The sequence below is a fragment of the Puma concolor genome, chromosome B4 (genome assembly GCF_028749965.1).
Source record: "Puma concolor isolate L17-30 chromosome B4, mPumCon1.1.hap2, whole genome shotgun sequence".
Classification (NCBI taxonomy): Eukaryota; Metazoa; Chordata; class Mammalia; order Carnivora; family Felidae; genus Puma; species Puma concolor.
The window spans coordinates 40,220,268-40,242,512 of NC_141673.1; the positions used below are offsets into that span (position 1 = coordinate 40,220,268).

At 34.8% G+C, this 22,245-nt stretch overlaps 1 protein-coding gene and 1 long non-coding RNA gene across 6 annotated transcripts in view; one reads left to right on the forward strand and one right to left on the reverse strand.

The window, feature by feature from the left end:
• Positions 1-22,245, reverse strand: part of SYT1 (synaptotagmin 1) — a 563,462-nt gene that overhangs the window by 507,564 nt on the left and 33,653 nt on the right. The window lies entirely within an intron of this gene.
• LOC147579024 (uncharacterized) lies at positions 1,876-9,926 on the forward strand. The gene is made up of 3 exons (XR_015253471.1): positions 1,876-1,913; positions 4,763-4,962; positions 8,903-9,926. It is a non-coding gene; the product is annotated as an uncharacterized LOC147579024 (long non-coding RNA).

Genomic DNA, 22,245 nt, shown 5'->3' on the forward strand with positions numbered 1-22,245 from the left:
GATTGCTTGTGATAAGAAATGGCACACTCTAATCCCAGAAAGTCACTTAACCAATCACACATTTATATAAAATAAGCACTCACTTTGGGAATATTTTACATGGGTTAATAAAAATGTGAATGGGAGCATGGGATTTATATGGGGGTTAGAAAAAAAAGGGAGAAATATAATGTATTTATTGAGTGCTATACCCATAAAGTAAACATTTTGGATAATCATTCCATATCATTAGGGAGGAGGAGCAGGGAATGTGCCATAAAATTCAGCTCCCAAGTCCTCTTTGCCTTGCAGAGATTATGAATCTTTTGGTTGATCAAAATGTCCTTCGGGGTGCACACCTGGGTGGCTCAGTTGGTTGAGCCTCTGACTCTTGATTTCGGCCCAGGTCATGAACTTACAGTCATGAGATGTAGCCCCGTGTCAGGCTCTGTGCTCAACATAGATCCTGCTTAAGGTTCTCTCTCTCTCTCTCTCTCTCTCTCTCTCTCTCTCTCTCTCTCAAATAAACAAATAAATAAAAATTGGGGCACCTGGGTATCTCAGGTCTGTTAGGAATCTGACTTCAGCTCAGGTCATGATCTCACAGTTGGTGAATTTGAGCCCCACATTGAGCTCTCTGCTGTCAGCACAGAACTGACTTCAGATCCTCTGTCCCTGACTCCCTCCTCTCTGCCCTTCCCGCATTCATGCTCTTCCTCCAAAATAAACATTAAAAAATAACATAATAAAATAAAACAGCAAAATAAAATCATTAGAAATGTCCTTCATTATACATTAATGAATCATGTTCTGATATTTAGATCAGTTCTTTGAGAAAATGTATAATATAAAACAGTGTCACAGAACCTGATCAATCCTAAGTAATATAATAAAATTGATTTCCTGGAATGCCAGGTAGGAGATTCAACATGGACATCTAGAGATTCTTGCAAGGGCCAAAAACAAAAACAAAAATCCAAGGGCTCTGCCCTCAACCTATCCATGAGTTTTTCTTCACCCATTTTCTCAAAAATGCTTATTTACAGAAAGAAGGAGTGTTATAACACAGGGTAAACTAGAAACAATATCAAAGAACTAGTAGAACATGAAATGACTATTTTAGTGATTAAGGAAGAAAATGATGACTTTAAATTCTGATCAGTAGAGCAGAATGATTGACACAGATTCTGATCTAACAATTAACTGCTGCTCTCTGAATTTCAGTTTTATATTGTTCAGATATGTAATGATCAAAACTGGAAAAGACTGTGGCCCAAGCTTCTGGTATCTCTGAAGGAGCACCAATTACCTTTAAGATAATGTTACATTTAGAAATAGTGTAACCAGTACACAAAACCCTCATCAATCTTTAGATTCTGTAAGTATAAATCCAGTATTTTAACTAAAATAATGCAATAATAAAGATCCCCTGAGTCTGGAAATTATAAACTCTGTATTAATTGGTGAGTAAATAGAATTTTTACAGAATTTGGAGATTGTGGATATGAGGAAACTGAGGCTAAGGAAGGTGAAGTGATTTGCCTCAGGCTGCCAGCTAGTGAAAGTTAGCTGATAAGTCCAGAGATTCTGACAGGTTCTTTTCCTTGAGTCTCTTTAAAACTCTGGCTTTCTATTATTTGCCAGGGGCACAATGACTTCCTATGTATATCATATATATATGAGAGAGTGATTTATACAAAAGTATGTGTGTCTATGGGTAAACAAGGAGATAAGAAAAAACAAAAAAATAAGACTGTGGTATAGTCTGAATATCTCTATTTCGAATAAAACCAATTATTTTCACCTTTTGGGCATAAAACGAAATTTGCATGATTTTCTATGCAGCAACATGACTGCTGGATGAGCAATTCCAAATATTGCAGACTCTAGGGAAATGGCTGGAGAAAAGTCTTTCTCCCTTCTATATCTGAGAGGTAATTAAAATTACTTGTTCCCTTCAAAATATAAGGCAGAGAATTGGACCAATGTTCTCTATAAGCAGCCATCTTGATCATTTTGCTTCTGTTAAATCCCAAGAACGTGTGGTTTTGATGGTGTTTTTCTGGTTGTAAAGCATAAGCAAACCCACATTTTTATTTCATTTGACAAAATAAAAAGTGGCTTCGTGACAGTAATAACTGGGAGGCAGATCAGAGGGTTTGACCTAACTTCATAGGGCATTTTTTTATTTTGGCTACAGACAGCTTGTCTGTTGAGACTTCCATCAGTACATAAAAGGAGAATTTAGCAGTTAATGCTCTAATAAGTATGCAACTTTTGGAAAGGACAAACACTTTGAGGAAATAAATCTCTAAGCATCATCACTTAAAGTTGATTATTTTGCTTGGGGGAGTTTGATCTCTTAGTCCTCCATTAGGGAAGTGTGTGTGTGTGTGTGTGTGTGTGTGTGTGTGTATAATATATATATGTGTATGTATATATATTTCTGTATATATGTTATGTATATATGTATGTGTATCTATGTATGTTGTGTATATGTATGTGTAATATGTATATATTTGTACCGAATTCTCTTTTAACTCATTTTCGCAAAAGTTTAATTTGTCCATATTGTATGCAATCATGATGATATCATCAAGTGACAAAATGAATCTCTTTCATGGAGTGATGGTTTCTGTACACATATTTTTCCAGAAATAAATGAAGACTTTCGGGGCACTTGGGTGGCTCAGTTGGTTAAGCATCTGACTCTTGGTTTTGGCTAAACTCATGACCTTGAAGTTTGTGAATTTGAGCCCCACATCAGGCTCCTTGCTCTCAGAGAATCTGCTCGGAATTCTCTTTGTCTCCCTCTCTCTCTGCCCCTCCCCTGCTTGTGCTCTCCCTCTCTCACAAGAAATAAACTTTAATTTAAAGAAATGAAGACTGTGAACTCAGTGGTCTGCTCTGCCACTTGCTTACTCCACAAACTTGGACACCTTTATATTTCCTTACCTTAAAGTGAGAATCATGATATTGGAATATTTTAGCGATTTTTCTGAAGTAATGTACGTGAAATATTCTCCTCAGAACTCGAACAAGAGAACGTCCTCAATAAATGTTAAATTCCCCTTCCAACAACAATTTAACTTAAGTGTATGCTTGGATGGATCAAAACATGAAAATGTGATCTTTAAATAATTTATATCAAAGAGTTATACCAGTAGGTATTATTAAGGTACCAGAATTTAAGCTTTTCATGTACAGTTGTGAAGTATTAATCATCTTTGTATTCACAATAGCAGAATGCCTGGCCTAATAGGCACTAAAATTGATATTTTGAGACGAAATAAAATGACAGAATGATCAATACGACCTACAGGTACTACATGCTCAGGCAGAGAAAAGATGAAGCCCCAGACCCTGTTTTGTCTCCTCAGTTCTGATGGCAGTTTGATCAGGACTGCATCCAGACAGGCAGACGTCTCGGTTCTAATTCCACTTCCAGGTTACTTTTCTAATCACCCGAGTCAGTCAACTGCTAATCGCATGAGCAGGGGGTCCAGGGACCACCCACACTCTTAAAGCAGCAGGGGGGCCTTTTTCCATTTTTCTTTCTCCGCAGCACTTGTGTCATGTGACATGCTCAATACTTTACCTTCTGGTGTATCTGTCTGCCTCCCCCCAATGAGGGCAGCCATTTCTGTTCTGTTGACTGCTGTCTCTTCAGCGCTCAGGGTCTGGCACTGGGCAAGTACTCCTAACTATTTGTGGAATGTTTCAAAGTACTTCTACTTATCCTCAGGAAGTGCAGTTTTACATTCCAACGTCTTCCTAGTCTTTTGGTTATGTGCCTAGGTTAAATACCTAGAATAAAATTAGTCATCAGCAGGTATTAGGAATAATATTTTACTGTAATTTCCTAGGTTTTTAAAGATTTTTCGTACTATTATTGAAAACAATTGAATCGGGCGCCTGGGTGGCGCAGTCGGCTAAGCGTCCGACTTCAGCCAGGTCACGATCTCGCGGTCCGGGAGTTCGAGCCCCGCGTCAGGCTCTGGGCTGATGGCTCAGAGCCTGGAGCCTGTTTCCGATTCTGTGTCTCCCTCTCTCTCTGCCCCTCCCCCATTCATGCTCTGTCTCTCTCTGTCCCAAAAATAAATAAACGTTGAAAAAAAAATTTTTTTTTTAAATAAATAAAAAAAAAATAAAGAAAACAATTGAATCTTCCCCTTCTTTTACTGAAAGAAACATCTTTGGGGATGTAAGGTACAGCATAGGGAATGGTATTTTTATACCACTGTATGGTGAAAGACGGCAGCTACATTTCTGAACACCGCCTAATGTATAAAGTTGTTGAATCACTATGTGGTACACCTGAAACTCATGTAACTTTGTGCATTAATTATACGTCAAGGAAAAAGAAAAAAAAAGAAACATCTATACTTGTACTTTCTAAATACACAAATTTATTTAATTCGTATCTTTATTCACTGGCACTATTTTTAGCATACTCTCCAGTACTGCATACTATGCTAAAAATAGTGCTTGGATTTCTTTGGATTCCTTGAAATACATGACAAGGAGCAGTACTCCTAAATTACAAATATTTTTATCTTACCTCGGGGAAGGGAAAACTCATCACTGTTTATGCAATATGAGAAACTGCTCTGGAACAAAAAAACCTTCCCTGATGCTCTAGCACATATGATTAGAATTATTTTCTCTTCGTGTTAGAGATTTCAGGTTTTACATTATTTACAACATTTTTAAAAGGACTGTAACGTGCTGTCAGTTTTTAATTGTTTAAATAGGCCAAGTAATCGACCTTTCCTTTTCCAAGGTCATTTCTCTTAAAAAGAAGAGTATTCCTCACTTCGTACCTGTTAGAAGGGTTATTTATTATCAAGAAGAGAAGAAAATCAAATGTTGGCAAAAATGTGGAGAAAAGGGAACACTTGTGCACTGTTGACGGGAAATGTCAATTGGTACAGCCACTATGGAAAACAGCATGGACTTTCCTCAAAAAATTTAAAAATAGAGGTACCTTATGATCTGGCAATTCTACTTCTGGGTATTTAACCAAAGAAAGTGAAAATACTAATTTAAAATGATATATGCACCCCTATGTTCACTGCAGCATTATTCACAGTAGTCAAGATATAAAAGCAACCTAAGTGTCCATCATGAAGGAATGAATTTTAAAATGTAGCATATATACATTGGGATATTATTCATCCATAAAAAGGAATGAAAGTTTTTGCCATTTGCAACCACATGGATGGACCTTGAGGGCGTTGTGCTAAGGGATATAAAGGAAACAGAGAAAGACAAATACCATACCATCTCACTTATATGTGGCATCTTAAATAAAAACAAGAGAAGAGGGGAGCCTGCGTGGCTCAGTCAGTTCAGCATCTGACTCTTGATTTAGGCTCAGGTCATGGTCTCAGGGTTTGTGAGATCAAGCCCTTCCTCAGGCTCTGTGCTGATAGTGCCAAACCTGCTTGGGATTCTCTCTCTCCCTTTCTCTGTGCCCCTTCCCTGCTCACCCACACTGTCTCTCAAAATAAATAAGCATGTTTAAAAGAAGAAAGGAAAGACGCTTATCAAGAGAGCAAAGTGATGGTTGCCAGAGGCAGTGGAGAGTGGGTGAAATACATCAAGAGGGTTAAATGGTATAAACTTTCAATTATAAATAAATAAGTCATAGGATGTAATGTATAGCATGGTGACTATAGCTCTTAATATTGTGTTGCATATTTGAAATTTGCTAAAAGGTCTTAGAAGTCCTCATCACATGAAAAACAAGTTTTTTTTTTAACTATGTGTGGTGATGAATGTTAACTAGATTTGTGGCCATTTTGCAATCTACACAAATAATGAATCGTTATATTGTACATCTGAAATTAGTGTTATAGGTCAAATATATCTCAAATAGATAGTATTCCTATGTTTAGGTATTTATATTTTACTAAACTGAAATTAAAATAACTAAGAGTAAGCAAAGCAAACTCTAATGTATTATAGATGATATATAATAAAAGGATAGAGGTATAAAAATGAATGGTTTACCCTTTTCCAAATTGTTTGGAATTTTTAATGCACAAATCATTCTAGAAAGAGGTTTCAATAATTGGTAACAATACCATTTACAGTTTGTTTAGAAAATATAAGTAAAGGGTTTGAGGCATTTTATGCTCAAGTTTATCATATGAAGCCTAGGAAATTTTATCATAAATTTTCAAACATTTCTATTTAACAAGTCAACTTAAAGCTCTATAAAAATACCTGAGAGCTTTAAACTTCTATGAATGTACTTACCAAATAAAACTTCTATGAATGTACTTACCAAATAAAACTAATACCAAAAATATTTAGTGCCAAGCATATTAAGACTTATGCTTGGAAAGGACAACTGCAAACTTATTTACAATGTTTTTTAAATTTTTTAATGTTTTATTTTTGAGAGAGAGCACGCGCTTGAGTGTGTGCTTGTGCGTGAGCGGGGGAGGGGCAGAGAGAGAGGGAGACACAGAATCTGAAACAGGCTCCAGGCTCCCAGCTGTCAGCACAGAGCCTGACGCGGGGCTTGAAACCACGAACTGTGAGATCATGACCTGAGCCAAAGTCAGATGCTTAACCGACTGAGCCACCCAGGTGCCCCAGACAATTTTTTCTTCTTATGTTTTATCTTTTTTATTCTTTACTTTTCAAGATTTTACTGTAGAAATTGTGCTTCTGCTTTTATTGGACAGGGTCTAAGTTGTGCCAAGAGATTGGACAAAAGCTACTCAGTAGCCATGAAATAAACATCTTGTCTCTTTCACAGGACTTGTACCCAAAACATTTGCCTTCCCATCAAAAAAAAAAATGTTTACAACAAAACAATATAAAAATATCCAGGTTCCCTCACATTAAAAAAAATGGAGATAGTAAAATGTTGCTAAAACAATTCTTTGGATTAGATAGAATGTTTGTGAACCAGCAATACTTAATTAAAGTTGGCACTCAACAAGCCATAGCTATAGGCTCTTAAGTGGAAGGTGGTTGGTGATCTGTCCTACTGCCTAGAATGGAAGCTCCCTGAGGCCTCTGAGTCCATTTGTTCCCTACTGTGTCTTCAGAAAGCAGTTTCATTGCTAAACTCATTATGGGTTTTGACTGAGTCCAGGAAGAAATTAAATAAAAGAAAAAAATATTTTGACTTGCATATGTTTTAAAGGAAATATACCAATGAAAGTGATAGGAGAGAGTTCAAGTAGAAAAAAGTACAGGAAAAAAAACTTCTAGAAAATATTATGCAGTGGCTTACTTTTGATGTATTTGTCCCAAATTTGGGACAAATATATTTGGCAATATATTAAGTAGAAGAGCATCATAATCATCTAACACAGAAAATAGATATGGATAAGGATATCCTTACTTTTCTCTAATAGACCATTTTATTTATTTTTTAACTTATTCAAATATTTACCAAGTTTACTGACCTATAACAACACATAATACTATATTATTTAAGGTGCAAAACATAATGATATATGTATACCTGGCAAAATGATTATAATAATATGTTTTCTTAGCATCCATCTTCTTGCATAGTTACAAAATGTTTTTCTTGTGACAAAAAACCTTAAAAATCTACTCTCTCTTAGCAACTTTCAAATGTGGAATACAGTACTATGAACTACAATCACTATATTGCAATTCCTAGAGGAAAACACAGAGAGTAAGCTCCTTGACACTGATCCTAGCAATGATTTTTCATATTTGAAACCAAAAGCAAAGGCAATAAAAACAAAAACAGACAGACGTAGTGTAGCTACATCAAACAACAAAGCTTCTGCACAGCAAAGGAAACTATCAACAAAATGAACAGGCAACCTACAGAATGGGAGAAAATACTTGCTGATCACATATCTGATTAGGGATTAGCAGCCAAAATATATAAAAAACACACAACTCAATAGCAAGAAAATAATAATTCAAAAAATGCGCAAACTGACATTTTCCCAAAGACCTATTTCACCAATAGGTCCGTGAAAAGATGTGCAACGTTACTAATCCTCAGGGAAATACAAATCAAAAATCACAAAGAAATATCATCTCATACCTGTTAAAACAGCAGTCATCAAAAAGACCAGCGATAACAAGTGTTGTTGCGGATATGGAAAAAGAAACCCATGTACACCGTTGGTGAGAGTGTGAATTGGTTTAGCCACTATGGAAAGCAATATGGAAGTTCTTCAAAAAATTAAAAATAGACTACCATATGATCCAGAAACCCCACTTCTAAGTATTTACCCCAAAATAATTAAAACATTAACTTGAAAACATATCTTCACCCTCATGTTCATTGCAGCATTATTTACTATAGCCAAGACATGGAAAAACCTTAGTTGAACAGATAAAGAAAAGGTGGTATATATACATATATGTGTGTGTATGTATGATTTCACTCATAAAAAGAATGAAATCTTGCCATCTACAACATGGATGGAATCTGAGGGTATTATGTTAAGTGAAGTCAAAGAAAGGCAAACAGTATGACCTTGCCTATGTCTGGAATCCAAAACAAAAAACAAAAAAGAAACAACTTGAACTCTTATAAACATAACAGATTGGTGGTTGCCACAGGTGCGGTGGGAAAGGAGGAATTGGGTTTAGGTCAAAAGGTACAAACTTCCAGGTATGAGATAAGTAACCTACGGGGATGTAATATACAACATGATACCTATAGTTTATTTGCCCATTTTAAATACAAAACTGTGGAATCCAAAGCACACTTTTCACCTTTTTGTCTCTTAGCACAGTCTCATAACTTATGCATTTAACTTATGTAATATAGAATTTCATTTACTATCTTGATTTGTGCCAATACTCTTTCAGCCACCTCTCAATATTGGATATGGAAGTAAATGATGTCTCTATCCACTTTCATGGGCTTAATCATTTTCTAAATATTCATTATATATCTTTTCAGCCTTTATGTCTCCAGGATGGATCCCTCATTGTTGAAGCTTCCCAACTGATAATATTTTATATCAGTCACCATTTTATCTAAACTCTCAGCATTGGAGAAATCGGCTTTCTAAAAAAAAAAGAAAAGAAAAGAAAAGAAAAGAAAAGAAAAGAAAAGAAAAGAAAAGAAAAGAAAAGAAAAGAAAAAAAAAGAAAAGAAAGGAAAAAAGGAAGAAGAAAACTGAACTAATTTTTAGAAGTTCACTTAGTAACACATCTATCTCTCTGTGAGCACAATCATTTCACGCAGGGACCCCACTATAAATAATTTTCCATCTAGAAAATTTCCCCTTCCTAGTCCTATTATCATTTTAAGCCATTTCTTCTACAGTGAAGCATCTACTCCAACATGATGGCAACTCAGATTTTGCTTTTGAATTAAGCAACTTTTGTGTGAAACCGTATGGTAGGTTTTATAAAGCTAACAGGCATGTTAACTTTAGAGTTCATTCAGGCCCTGCCAGATAAGAATGCTACTTGTGGAAGTAAGCATACGTAAATAAAAACTACATACAGGATTTATCCTTTAAAATCTAAAAAGGCATATTTTTAAGCAAATATAATAGATCTTGAATTTTCTTTCTTTTTTTAATATTTTTTTTTATTTGAGAGAGAGCACATGAAAGTCCGGGGAGCAGTAGAAAGAGAGGAGGACACAGGATCCAAAATGAGCTCTGTGCGGACAGCAGAGAGCCAATGTGGAGTTTGAACTCAAGAACCGTAAGATCATGACCTGAGCCGAAATTAGATGCTTAACCTTAGCCTGAGCCACCCAGGCATCCCTTGACTTTTCTTTATTAATAAAAATTAACCACAGATAGAATTTACTTTCATGATAATTAGAACTTCAAGTAAGTAAGCTTTCAAAGAACTTGATGCTCTGTTGAACAAGCCTGTTCTCAGAGGCCATATGAATGGCAACAGAGTTTATACACTTCTATGAAAAAGTTGCCTGTGTATTTACTTCATATTAAGAAACCGTCAAAGTATCCGGCACTCTTATTTTTACCAGCTAAATTTACCTTTTTTTTTTTTTTTTTTTTTTTTTGTCTGAAGTAGGAGACCTTGAAGGATGATTCTATTTCCCTAAGAGAAGCTGAACAACTATTTGGGGTACCTAAAGAATAACAGTTTTCGAAAAAACGGCTGTACATGTTTTACATGCACTAAGGCTTAAAGCTGTCATGGAATTTATAAGACATAAAGACATTTAATGCCTACCTAATAGATCCAATGTCACACTGAATCTAAGCCACTGTGAGTGATATAAAATTTCTTTGAAAACCCTCATTTTATTATGTTACCTTTAAGAATTAAATATAGTTTTAATTATTTTAGTATTCTTTTTTTTAATTTTTTTTTTCAACGTTTATTTATTTTTGGGACAGAGAGAGACAGAGCATGAACGGGGGAGGGGCAGAGAGAGAGGGAGACACAGAATCGGAAACAGGCTCCAGACTCTGAGCCATCAGCCCAGAGCCTGATGCGGGGCTCGAACTCACGGACCGCAAGATCGTGACCTGGCTGAAGTCGGACGCTTAACCGACTGCGCCACCCAGGCGCCCCAATTATTTTAGTATTCTTATAGTTAACAGTGTTTATGTAGTCTGCTTTTACATTGAAAATAGAGAGCAACTGCTTTCTCTATTACAGTTCTTAAAGTGCAGTATTCACTTTTCAGGGAAATAATACAATTGCCATTCTTTTTCTATGATTTCTGACCTTATTTTGCTATATTACTTACTGTATATTACATTATGCAATATGCCATTAGGTACAAAGCGTTTTTAGAACGGAAAAATGGCGATCCATTGATTCTCTCATTTAATAATGTAAACAAAATCTGAATAATCTGTAATCTCTTGATATACTCTATTTTTGCAAGATTTCATTAGTATTTAAGGGGCTTCACAGAAAGATGAAAAGTGACTTATTCTTTCGAGTCAAAAAATGTAAATGATTTTCAAATGTTATTAACAAATTATAAAAAATTAGCCAATTTGGGGAAATAAAATATTTTTCTTTAGATTAACATAAATTGTTCTAATTGTAACATATGAACAATGAGCAATTTTGAGAACTGCTTCAACTGTACTTAACCTCTGCATGCTTTATTTGCCTAATGTAAATTCACACACATACCTGTCTTTTAAGTGTTCTGAGCAATAATGAGTTTAGAGCAACACCTGGAACACCTGGCTCATACAAAGTGCTCAGTGATCAATTATACATACTAATATCATTATCTTTATTATTTTAAGTGAAAACAAATTTTAAAAATAAATACAGTCTCATTTAAACTAGAACTCTCGGGGCGCCTGGGTGGCGCAGTCGGTTAAGCGTCCGACTTCAGCCAGGTCACGATCTCACGGTCCGTGAGTTCGAGCCCCGCGTCAGGCTCTGGGCTGATGGCTCGGAGCCTGGAGCCTGTTTCCGATTCTGTGTCTCCCTCTCTCTCTGCCCTTCCCCCATTCATGCTCTGTCTCTCTCTGTCCCAAAAAATAAATAAACGTTGAAAAAAAAAATTTTTTTAAACTAGAACTCTCTTTTTCTTCTGTTAACATCCCCTGGTAATTTGTGGAATTCTGTATGCTTTTAATATGAAGAATTAAAATTGAGGATTTTTATTTGCTTATCATAGTGTTGCGCACATCTACTACCTTCTTTTTGTCACAATTTTTGAGAATAATTAACGAAATGGAGCATGCCAACATTTACATCCACTGATTTTCTTTACCATAGATCCAATATATTAATTTGCTCAGAATAGGTGTGCATTATTTATGTATGAACAATTAAATTTTTATATTTTTTATGGGGTAATGGTGGCCATCTACAACACAATCTCAACTTTGTATTAGCTTCCTAATGGATGAATCACATATGCTAACATACAATTGTTTTAAGGTCCCAGTCACAAGATGATAACAACTGAATTGAATTTTTACTTTATAGGCCAACTCCTCTAGGAAAAGATTAAAATTTAATACACACCAGTATTGGCAGTTTGCTTTTCAAATTGTAACACTTAATTAAAAAAAAAGATTGATAAATTTGATTTTTTTTTTATTTTTTTTTATTATTTTTTTTTTAATTTTTTTTTCAACGTTTATTTATTTTTGGGACAGAGAGAGACAGAGCATGAACGGGGGAGGGGCAGAGAGAGAGGGAGACACAGAATCGGAAACAGGCTCCAGGCTCTGAGCCATCAGCCCAGAGCCTGACGCGGGGCTCGAACTCCCGGACCGCGAGATCGTGACCTGGCTGAAGTCGGACGCTTAACCGACTGCGCCACCCAGGCGCCCCGATAAATTTGATTTTTAACTAAATTTTAATTAATTGAGATTGTGAAACTTTTATGCATAACTATTTAAATTATTTTTTACTTATTATTTAGCTCCACTGATCAGACAGATCACGTTCATATATCAGGTGATATATAGGCATATCTCAGAGATACTGTGGGTTTGATTCTGCAGAAAAGCAAATATTACGATGAATCAAATATAGTTTCTGATTATTGAGTGCATATAAAAGTTATGTTTATACTACAATGTAGTCTATTAAACATGAAATAGCATTGCATCTAAAAAACAATGTATATACCATAATTGAAAAACTACTTCATTGCTATAAACTGTTAACCATCAGCTGAGCTTTCAGCAAATCATAGTCTTTTTTGCTGGTGAAGCATCTTGCCTTGATGTTGATGGCCGCTGTATGATCAGCATAGCGGTTGCTGAAAGTGGGAATGACTGTGGCAACTTCTTAAAATAAGACAGCAGTGAAGTTGGCCACATCAGTTGACTCTTCATGAATTATTTCTGTGTATCAAGCCATGTTGTTTGATAGCATTTTACTCACAGTAGAAAAACTGAAAGTCAATTGAAATTGAAAGTCAACTTAAAAACTGAAGTCAATTTTCTCAAACCACACTGTTGCTTTATGAACTTTTACAGTTTATGTAATATTCTAAATCCTTTGTTGTCATTTCAATGGTCTTCACGGCATCTTCACCAAGAGTAAATTCGGTCTCAAGAAACCACTTTTTTTGTTCATCCATAAGAAGCAACTCCTCATCTTTTAAAGTTTTATCATGAGATTGCAGCAATTTAGTCCCATCTTCAGGCTCTACTTCTGGTTCTTTGCTATTTCCACCACATGTGCAGTTACTTCCTCCACTGAAGCCTTGAACCTCTCTCAAGTTATCCATGACATTGGTGGTAACCAACTTATTCCAAATTCCTATTAATGTTGATACTTTGACCTCTCCTCATGAATCATAAATGTTCTTAATGGTATTTAGAATGGTGAATCCTTTTCAGGAGGTTTTCAATTTACCTTCCCCAGATTCATCAGAGGAATCACTCTCGATAACAGCTTCTTTTCTGAGCATTATGTCTCAACAGCGGGCTTCAAATATTCAGTAAATGTTGTAAACAGATGTGCTGTCATCCAGGCTGTGTTGTTCCATTTACAGAACATAGGCAGAGTAGAATTAGCATAATTTTTAAGGGCCCTAGGGTTTTTGGAATGGTACAAGAGTACTGACTTCCACTTAAAGTCACCAGCTGCATTAACCCCTAACATGAGAGTCAGCCTGTCCTTTGAAGCCAGTGACTTCTCCTCTCTGGCTGTTAAAGTCCTAGATAGCATCTTCTTCCAATATAGGGCTGTTTTATCTGCATTGAAAACCTGTTGTTTAGTGTAGCCACCTTCATTGTCTTAGTGACATCTTCTGTATAACTTGCTGCATCTTCTACATCAGCATTTGCTGCTTCCCCTTGCTCTTTTATGTTCTAGAGATGGCTTCTTTAAACCTTATGAACGAAGCTCTGCTAGCTTCAAACTTTCCATCTGCTGCTTCCTCACCTCTCTCAGCAATCATACAACTGAAGAGAGTTAGGACCTTGCTTTGGATTAGGCTTTGGCCTAAGGAAATGTTGTAGAAATGTTGATCTTCTATCCAGAACATTCTAATTTTCTCCATATCCACAATAAAACTATTTGTTTTGTTGTTGTTGTTTTTTACTTTCTTATGTGTTCAATGGAACAGCACTTTTAATTTCCTTTAAGACCTGTTCCTTTGTGTTCACCACATGGCTAACTCTTTGGAGCAAGAGGCCCAGGTTTCCCATGATCTTGGCTTTCAACTTGCTTCCTCACTAAGCTCCATCATTTCTAACTTTCGATTTGAAGTAAGAGACTTGCAACTCTTCCTTTCACTTGAAACACCTAGAGGCCTTTGTAGCATTATTAATTGGCTAAGTTTAAACATTGCTGTGTCTCAGCTAATATGGAGGAAAATGAGAGAAAGAGATGGGGAGAACAGCTGGTTGGTGGAGCAGTCAGAACACACACAACGTTTATCAAGAAGATGTGCCATCTTACATGCGTGCCGTCTGTGAGGCCCCAAAATAATCATGGTAGTAACATCAAAGGTCATTGATCACAGAGTGCCATAACAAATATAATCGTGAAAATATTGCAAAAATTACCAGAATGTGACACAAAGACACAAAGTGAACACATACTGTGGGAAAAATGGCACTGATAGACCTGCTTATCACAGGGTTGCCACAAACCTTCGATTTGTAAAAACAAAACAAAACAACACAGTATGTGTGAAGCACAATAAAGTGAAGTGCAATAAAATAAGTATACTTGTAACACATTTGGTGATTCTTTAACTAGAAAAAGAAAACGAGTGGAGTATCATTATTGCCTCCTAGCTTAAAGGACACAAAGATTTTTTTAAAAAACTATGCTGAGATTATAAAAATCTTGTCATGTTTATATATACATTTATGTATTACTATTTATGTTAAATATTTTTCAGTTAAATTATAACATGTGAAGCGCTATTTGCCATTCAGGGTTATGAGAATTTTTAATATACATGTATATATAAACCGATACCTGTAACTTAAGAATATCCTAAATATCACTTTCACTCAGCAATTTTTCAAATTGTTATATTTATGTATCACTTTAACCAATAAACAAAAAGACTTAACTAATGCAAAAACAGACACCTATTATTTTCTATACATAATTTATTGCAAAATAATTACATTTTTGATTCTTTTTCCTACTTTTTTGATATAAAATGCAAAAGATGTATCCAAATTTACTTTGAAAGACTGACTTGAGATTCAGCAATTTTATCACTTACTTTCAGCTTTGAACTACCATACTACTTTAATACTGAATGCTATTTTCAATTCTCTGAGTTGAGAATTGATTCTGTACAATTGTGTCCAAATCCAGTTGCTTGAATATTTTAACCCCAATTCAGCTCCTAGTATTTATGTTTCTAGGGTTTAGATAGTAAAATCTGAGTTTCAAAGTGTCTGTTTTATGATACAATCCCACAAATTACTTTTAAAAACCTGAATACACCAAATATTGTATACTGGATACATCAGCACTTACTTGAGACTTCAAATTATTGATAATTTCTTAAGATAAGACATGCTCTTTTGGTGCAGGCTACAAATTCCTTGAGCATCAGAAGATAAAATATGATTCCCCTGAAGGGGAAAATATATAATTACGCAAAACATGCAATACAATTCACGCAAAACAAATAGTTACCAGTGAAACATTCAACTATTACCTTATGTATCGTTACCAGCGAAATATTCAACTATTACCTTACGTATCATTTTAGGATTAATGTGCCTACATAGATGGAAAATATATTTAAATTTCTTATGTATCTTTACTTGATAGTTAGTGATGTTTATTTTGTTTTTAACCAGCTCTTGCTCTTCAACTTTCTAGAAAAATGGATTATTTCTGAGGGAAAAGTCAATAATGTCAATATTTGTTAATAATTTTTCTAAATTTCAGTGACTGGCATTACAAATGATAACGTATTGCTTTTACTGTTCAGTAATTTTAGTTGGTCTGTTAGTTTATATTACCTGTGCCATTTCACTTCATAGTTTATAAATCAATAACACTTTAGGAAGTGGATGTATATAAAGTGTTGCAAACTATTGCCCTGATGTAGTGGCTTCAGAGATTTTCCTAAATTACCCTTTATGTTTTCACTACTGTTGCATGTTGATCTTGCCTTCACTTGGGTCCTGGAAAATATATGTTCTTACACAGATTTTTCTTTTCCAACAATCAATGGGCATAGTTACACACGTAATGTTAAGACTAAATATCATTATATGATCAGAGTTAATAAGGATTGATTAAAGCACACAGCTAGACTAATTTTTAGGATGTAGAGGTAAAGAAGCAGCACCCACATTTCTTTCATTAAGAATATTCTCCATTTTAAAATTCAGTTCCAAGCATGTATGATGGAATGTGATCACACGAGTATTGTGAAGGCAACATTCAACAACAACCGATTGGTGGCTGTGAAGGAGAATGTGTTTGGCCTGATGATCACCATTTTGTCAACAACTACACAAACAAATATTTGGACATGTTTTCCTAACAGCAAATTATCTCTTCCAATTACCCTCCAATTTACACTTGTGTTACTTTTAACAGCTAGACTGTCCTTTCTCACAAATAATAATCGCCTCACCACTACACTAAAAATAAAAAGCGGGCAAAAGCTTAGTTCCATTAATGCTGAGACATAAATGTTAATTACAGAGGATACTGAAATATAAAAGAACTCCCTTTGCTGTCTCCAATCCCTTTTGAACTTCTCAGGGGTTTAAATATAGTGTTTCCTTGGCAGATATTCATGTCTGGAAAATAAAAGGAAAAGACTAGGCCAAAATAATATCTCAAAAACTTGGTAACCAACTTTAATTTTCATCAGTTGAGTAAGAGGTCTATCTGTTTTTAGGAAAAATTATTTGAAGAGATCTAAATCAATTCAAAGTTGCTGGTATTGGAAGATATAAAATTTTATCACCATGAAAAGTGTTGATAGTTAAATTGAATTGGAAAACATTGTTCATGACCATTCTTTCTAGTTAGAAGCAAAGGATTAGTATCAAGTCAGTCAGATAGACATACATACACCTTTAAAAATAGTGTGTAAAGTTCTTATATGGGAAGGATATAGTTAAACAAATGCATTGGAGATGTGGACAAACTGGGCGGCTACAGTTAAAAAGAATGAAACTGGACCACTTTCTTACACTGTACATAAAAATACACTTAAAATGGATTAAAGACCTAAGAAATCTGAAACCATATATTCCTAGAAGAGAACATAGTTAGTGATTTCTCTGAAATTGGCCAGAGCAACATCTTTCTAGATATGTCTCCCAATTCAAGGGAAACAAAAGCAAAAATAAACTATTGGGACTACATAAAAAAACAAACAAACAAACAAAAAAAACAAACTTCAGCACAATGAAGGAAACCATCAACAAAACAGAAAGGCAACCTACTAGGTGGAGAAAATATTTGTAAATGATATACCCATTTATAAGGGGTTAACATCCAAATACATGAATAATTTACACAACTCATCACCAAAAAAAAAAAAAAAAAAAAAAAAGACCAACAAATTATCCAATTAAAAATGGGCAGAGGAACTGAATAGACATTTGTCAAAAAAGATATACAGATAGCCAACAGTCACATGAAGAGACATTCAACATCACAAAATATCAGGGATATGCAAATCAAAATCACAATGAAATATCATCTTACACCTGTCAGAATGGCTAAAATTAAAAAGACAAGAAACAACAAGTGTTAGGATATGGAAGAAAAGGAACCAGCATACACTGTCAGTAGGAATGTAGATTGGTATAGTTGATGTAGAAAATGGTATGGAGGTTCCTCAAAAAATTAAAAATAGAAATACTATATGATTCAATAATTCTACTTCTGACTATTTACCTAAAAAAATACAAAAGCACTGATTTTAGCAAAATTAAAAGCACTGATTTTAGCAAAGATATATTCACCCCTATGTTTATTGCAGCATTGTTTATAATACCCAGGATGCGAAAACAACCTAAGCATCCATCTGTCCATCTGTCCATCAATAGACAAATGCATAAAGAAGATATGATATGTGTGTGATGCTATATATGTGTGTGTGTATGTATACATATATATATGTATAATTGTATATACAATGTATATGTATATGTATACAATTGTATAATTGTATATACAATGTATATATGTATATATGTATAATTGTATATACAATTATAAATGTTTATATGTATACATATATGTATATATGTATACATATATATGTAATTATACATATATATGTATATATACATGTATATGTGTGTGTGTATATATATACACATATATATATACATACATATATACACACACACACACATATATATATATATATATATATATATATATATATATATATAGTATCACTCAGCCATAAAAAGGGATGAGATCATGCCCTTTGTGAACATGGATGGACCTAGAAGGTATTATGCTAAGTGAAATAAATCAGACTGAGAAAGACAAATACCATAGGATTTCAGTCATATGTGCAATCTAAAATATCAACCAACAAACCAGAATCAGAACTACAGAGAACAGACAGATGGTTACCAAAAGGGAGTGGAACAGGAGGATGGGCAAACATGGGTGAAGAGGAACAGGAGATACAAGCTTCCAGATACAAGCTACCTTATTCCAGGTATGGAATAAATAAATCATGGGAATAAAAGGCACAGCATAGTAAGTCAGTAAATAAACACATAAACAAGTAAATTGCATGTCTAATTAAGTGATTTTACTATAAAAGAACTGAAAAATGTAATCTGTGCAAATGGATGAGAAAGAAAATAGGTCAAGTGATTTTAACTGCCTTCCCATGTTCTGATAAACCACATTAAAAATTATGTGTGTTTTGACAGTGTTGAGTATTTACATTAAGAATCATGAATGTATCTCAACTCTGCCATGGCTTTCAAGGTCTTACAAGGTGTTACTTATTATTGCTAACCTCCTCTCCCATCCTTTCCCTAGTTCCACATTCTCCAAACATGCCTTCTTTCCATCCCTCACACACCACACTCAAGCCTCTCCCCTGGACATTAGCTCTTTCTTCTGCCTAGAGCGTCTGACACAGATCTCCCAATGGCTGGCATCTTGTCATTTTGGTCCCAGGTCAAATGAAAGTTTCTTGACTATTCAACCAAAATTGGCCGTATCTCTCTACAGTCATTCTGCAGCCCTTGTTATTTTCTTCTCACACTCAAATCCACTTGATTTCACCATGTTTACTTATGTACTTATTAATGTCTGCCGTCTCTTCTTGAATGTAAATTCCACGAGAGTAGTATGTTGTCTAGCTGGCTCACCAATCTAGCCCTAGTTACAGTAGTGGCCAAATTGAGATTTGTTGACTAAAGGAAGAGTAAATAAACATATTTTCAGTATCTTTTCCCCATCAGAACATTTCTTTTGCCAGAAAACTATGGAAATATAGCTATCCTTATCCATTGCTTCTCAATCATAACCAGTGGATCTATTAGCAACTTCCAAAGACCATTTATTCAACTTGTTTTGTCACATTTGTGTTTGGTCTTACTGAACTACAATTACAATTAATAAGATAATGATATTTTTAATTTAGATAGGAGTCTATTCACATGATTTTCTTAATTTGTGTTTCTAAAGGTAACTTTGATAAAAAAAAAACTAAGAGCTAAATTCAATTATACAAAATTAATGACTTCCTTCAAAAGGTCTTTATATTGGGAAAATATTCTGTTTTACCTATAAAGTAATCTAGATATAAAATTATTTTGGGAGTTTCATTAAAAAGCATTGATAAAATATAAAGCATATTGAACTAAGAATATTAGAGAAATATTTTTCACACAGTGTTTTAAGAGCCAGGTTCAAAAAATTCAATTATATTAAGTCTGCAGATTAAACAGAGAACAGAACATTTTTAAGAGCTACATTAAGTTTCAAAGAGAAAAAATGTTGGATAGGAAGGAAGCAAAAATGAAAAAAACTTTTTTATAGGAAAAATATCATTTCATAAGTATATTTTTAAAACTTTTAAATGGTATAGGTAGTACACATCTTTACCCACACTTATAGACACACATCTTTTACCATATAATACATTAATATGTTTAATATATAAAATACATTTTTAAATCTGAAGAAAAATTGTATCTGTAGACTACCACCTAGATTATGAAATCAAAACACATTTTCCAGGGTTTATAGCTTTTCATCATTAGATTAGATTGTCATAATTATTCATTCAGTTGTTTTTTGTATTGCGCTTTTAACTTGTGCTGGGCAGTGCTGTAGCTCTAAGAATATACTGGAAGACAAGGCAAAGTCCTACACTAGAGATAATCATGAGAAAACCATCAATAACCTCAAATATTAATTGTGAAATGCCAAATTGTAATCTCAAATTTTATTTGAAAATGGTGATATTTAGTGAGCAACATTTTCTAGTGTTAATGTAGTATAAGTAATAGTATCACAGATTCTGTCAACTCAAAGCCATCAATAATGAAGTAAATGCAGTCTTATGCTAAGTACCGGGCATGGAGTAGGCACTCACAAAATATGTACTGAAGAGATGAGTAAAAGAAGGAATGAATGGAACAATTCCCCATCAATGGTCACATCATTTTGTATCATTACAGGGTCTGCAATTAACTGCTGGAAAACATGCTCTTTTATACATGTCCAGTTTTAGCTGCTAATTTACTAGTATCCGTTTTGAAACGATGTATGTAAAGAAAAGGCATTTTTTAGTGTTAAAGACATAACTTCAGTGCGTGTGAAATTGCTGTTAAAGGTTTTCTTCCCCATTGTAAATTGTGCTTGAATTGGCCTGCAGAATCAAAAATATCTGTGCTCCTGTTCTCCAAAACCCAGAGTGCAGTAGAAAGCCAGCTGGCAGGGCCCGCTGGCAGTCTGCCATTCTCATCTGTGGTTGCAATGCAGTCCTGGGGGAAAAAACAATCATGAATTCTGTTTAACTAGGGCCATAGAATGGCATTTGTTTCTTGATGGACTGTGGGTCTATTACCAAGACAAACTAGATGAAAGCCATTCAGATCCTACTTTGCTGTGACTATGGGAAGATCAGAGGCCTGAGGAAGTTAAGAGAATAGAGATTATGCTGTTTGTTATTCTTTGACACAATGAGAAAATAACCAAACTGGAAGTAAACATTCCTGTGCCAACTGGTTGTGTGGACTGATGCTTCTCCCCCCCCTCAGGTCGACTGAGCTGCCTCGGTAAGGTATACGGACAACCTATATCTGAGCAAATAAGGAAAACAGTAACAATAATGATAATTAACATGTATTGTTACCTCTTTCCAGGCATTGTTCCAAGAACATTGGCATTTATTAAGACTTCAATCCTCCAAACAACTTTATGAGGTAGTACTATTCTTATTCCAATTTTATGGGTAAGAAATATGAGACAACAGAGTTAAGTAATTTGCTCAAGTTTGTAGAGTTATCGAGTACAGTGTTAGCTTAAGAATCTTATTGCAGACAACGCGTTTTCAACCATACAAGCAGAACAAAAGATATGATCTATGTTGCTCTACACCAGAATCGCTAATATTCAAGCACTCGTCAATGCTTTAAGAAATTTTTGGTTAGTAAGTTTAGGAGTTTGGGTTAATAGGATAGTTCAGTCTGAGGTATTTCACCCCTTAGGAAGCTGAAGAAAAGGAATGCTGTCTATGCACAAGGTCTTAATTGGCCTTTATATTTAGTTCATTCCCTAACTTGGGAATTTTAGCCCAGAGTGTTGTGTGGACTATCTCCACAAAATAAAAACCAGTGAGAACACCAGACACCAGCATCGCATTCCCTGATCAACACAATATTCCAAAACCATTGGGAAGGGATACCTCCCCTCTACCCAAATTTTAATTTACAGTACACACTTAGTAATAGGTTAGTTACGATCTTTGTGAGAAGATACACGTAAAGCCCTAGCAAAGAGTCTCCCTGTAGCACTTAATAAATTATACAGATCCTTATTCATTGTATGGAGCAAATCAGTTGATGGGATCTAATGTGAACCAGTGTCAAAGCATCATCAGTCTGCTCCTTTTAAAGCATCAGGACAACCTGATGCATTTGCCTCTACACAGCAGTCTTGGACTGTCATTTTTCAAGCTCACAGAGTTTTATGCAATGATGAGGATCCACCTCCAAGGTTTGGACAGCATCCCAAACCTGGTCTGGTTAAAACAACAACAACAACAACAACAACAACAACAACACTAACTCCTGGTCACCAAACATTTAATCCTACCCAGAGCGCTCTAAGGAGAGTTTATTAAGGAATATTTCTATATTGATATCATTGAGATAGTGAGTGAGA